Source organism: Dendrobates tinctorius, unplaced genomic scaffold, assembly GCF_039654945.1.
Source record: "Dendrobates tinctorius isolate UK_male_01 unplaced genomic scaffold, ASM3965494v1 ptg000729l, whole genome shotgun sequence".
NCBI lineage: Eukaryota > Metazoa > Chordata > Amphibia > Anura > Dendrobatidae > Dendrobates > Dendrobates tinctorius.
Window position 1 is genome coordinate 27,483 of NW_027362370.1, and position 3,034 is coordinate 30,516.

General features: G+C 39.9%; 2 non-coding genes across 2 annotated transcripts; both read right to left on the bottom strand.

Annotated features, from left to right (window-relative positions):
• Positions 1-111, bottom strand: TRNAL-UAA (transfer RNA leucine (anticodon UAA)). The gene is made up of 2 exons: positions 74-111; positions 1-46 (listed from the first exon to the last, which is right to left on the bottom strand). It is a non-coding gene; the product is annotated as a tRNA-Leu (tRNA).
• A 750-nt stretch (positions 112-861) lies between these two features.
• TRNAL-CAA (transfer RNA leucine (anticodon CAA)) lies at positions 862-976 on the bottom strand. Its single transcript has 2 exons — positions 939-976; positions 862-907 (listed from the first exon to the last, which is right to left on the bottom strand). It is a non-coding gene; the product is annotated as a tRNA-Leu (tRNA).
• Between the last annotated feature and the right edge of the window lie 2,058 nt (positions 977-3,034).

Consider the following 3,034-nt stretch of genomic DNA (forward strand, 5'->3'; position numbering starts at 1 on the left):
TGTCAGAAGTGGTGTTTGAACCCACGCCTCCATTTGGAGACCAGAATACCCACCTCAAGAGAAACAGAACACTCTTAAGTCTGGCGCCTTAGACCACTCGGCCATCCTGACTAACTGCGCTGAGTTTGCTAGAATTATTCCCATTCAGCTAATCAAAGAGAAATTTAGCTACAATTTTCTTGAAAATGTAAGAACAATGTCATTATGTTTGAGAGAGAATGAAGAGAAAGCAGAGAGACAGAGAGAACGAGAAAAAATAAATAAATGAATGGATAAGGCGGATTCTGACCAAACGAAACGGGGGGGGGGGGGGGAGAGAGAGAGAGAGAGAGAGAGAGAGAGAGAGAGAGAGAGAGAGAGAGAGAATACATCAATGGGTAAGATGCCGTCAGGCTTAAGATCAGGGTTTTGAGGGTTCGGGTCCCGACATGGCAGTCAGTTTCCACGTGTTTTTTTAAAAAAAGTTTATTCTTATTCTAGACCAAGGGACCACGTACTCAACCATCATGTGCCATTCAAAAGACTGTTTGGCCTAATGAATAAAGTGTCTGACTTTGGATCAGAAGTTTGAGGTTTCAAGTCCTTTCGTGTTTGTGGCATTGTCTTTCTGCACTCTTTTTGAAAAAAATTTAAATGTAGTGATCGGTTGTTATGAAAGCCTCATGCGCCAATCTGAAGAGCAAGTGACCTATGGAAAATGCGTCTTACTTTTTGTCAAAAGATTGAGGGTTATCATCCCTTCATGGTCGTAGCAGTCTCTCTCCACATGCTTTTAGAAAAAAATGTACAGATGCTGAGAGGGTTATATGACAGTTAAGAAAGAAGGGTCAGTTGTAGACAAGTAAGGACACAAAAAGCAGCTGTCAGAAGTGGGATTTGAACCCACGCCTCCATTTGGAGACCAGAAAACCCAGCTCTGTGTGGGGAAAGAAATCATTCTTGAGTCTGGCGCCTTAGACCACTCGGCCATCCTGACCAACTGCATTGTGGGTGCTACAGCTATTCCCATTCGGTTAACTAAGGAGGAATTTAGCTAGAATTTACCAAGAAAATATAAAGACAATGCCATCACGTTGTGATTTTGAAGATGGAAATTTTGGAGAAAGAGAGAGAAAGAGAGAGATAGAAAGATAGATTGAGAGAGAGAGAGAATGGGTAAGGTGTCTTTCTTTAGATCAAACATTTATACACATGTTGAGAGACAGAGATGTTAGCGTGTCATAGTCATCAGACTAGGTAAGATTCTAGAATATAAGAAAGCTGTTCTGGACCATGGGAGCATGAATGCAAGGGTCTGACTTCATATCAGAACAATGAGAGGTTGAGTCCAGTTGTGGTAGTCTGTTTCCATGTGATTTTTGGAAAAAATGTATACACAAGCTGAGAGACAAAGATGTAAGCGTGCTATAGTAATCAGAGTAGGTAAGATTCTAGAATGTGAGAATGTTATTCTGCACCATGGAGCATGAATGCAAGCATTGTTAGCTAAGGAGGAATTAAGCTTGAATTTACCAAGAAAATATAAAGACAATGTGATCACATTTTGATTCTGAAGATGGCAATTGTGGAGAGAGAGAGAGAGATAGAAAGATAGATTAAGAGAGAGAATGGGTAAGGTGTCTTTCTTTAGATCAAAAATTTATACACATGCTGAGAGACAGAGATGTTAGCGTGTCATAGTCATCAGACTAGGTAAGATTCTAGAATGTGTAAATGTTGTTCTGGACCATGGGAGCATGAATGCAAGGGCCTGACTTCAGATCAGAACATTGAGTGTTTGAGTCCAGTTGAGGTAGTCTGTTTGAATGTGCTTTTTGGAAAAAATGTATACACATGCTGAGAGACAAAGATGTAAGCGTGCTATAGTAATCAGAGTAGGTAAGATTCTAGAATGTGAGAATGTTATTCTGCACCATGGAGCATGAATGCAAGCATCGTTAGCTAAGGAGGAATTAAGCTTGAATTTACCAAGAAAATATAAAGACAATGTGATCACATTTTGATTCTGAAGATGGTAATTGTGGAGAGAGAGAGAGAGATAGAAAGATAGATTAAGAGAGAGAATGGGTAAGGTGTCTTTCTTTAGATCAAAAATTTATACACATGCTGAGAGACAGAGATGTTAGCGTGTCATAGTCATCAGACTAGGTAATTTTCTAGAATGTGAGAATGTTATTCTGGACCATGGGAGCATGAATGCAAGGGCCTGACTTCAGATCAGAACAATGAGTGTTTGAGTCCAGTTGTGGTAGTCTGTTTCCATGTGCTTTTTTGGAAAAAATGTATACACATGCTGAGAGACAGAGATGTAAGCGTGCCATAGTAATCAGAGTAGGTAACATTCTAGAATGTGAGAATATTAATCTGCACCATGGAGCACGAATGCAAGCATCGTTAACTAAGGATTAATTTTGCTTGAATTTACCAAGAAAATATAAAGACAATGTGATCACATTTTGATTCTGAAGATGGTAATTGTGGAGAGAGAGAGAGAGAGAGAAATAGAGAGAGAGAGAGAGAGAGAGAGAGAGAAAGAACATCAATGGGTAAGATGCCGTCTGACTTCAGATCAGAATTTTGAGGGTTCGAGTCCCATCATGGCAGTCAGTTTCCATGAGTTTTTTTGAAAAAAAGTATACACGTGCTGAGAGAGAGATGTAAGCGTGTCTTTGTCATTGGACTCAGTAAGATTCTAATTCTAGACCACGGAACAACGTACTCAAGCATCACATGCAGAATATTGAGGGTTCAAGTCCATTCGTGGTCGTGGCATTCTCTTTCTCCACACTTTTTGAAAAAATGTGTATATACTGAGCGTTTGTTACGAAAGCATCATGCGCCATTCTGAAGAGCACGTGGTCAAATGGAAAAGGTATCTAACTTTAGATCAGAAGATTTAGGGTTATCATCCCTTCATGGTGGTGGCAGTCTCCCTCCACATGCTTTTAGAATAGAATGTACACATGCTGAGAGGGTTATATGACAGTATAGAGAGACATTTCAGTTTTAGACAAGTAAGGACACTAAAAGCAGC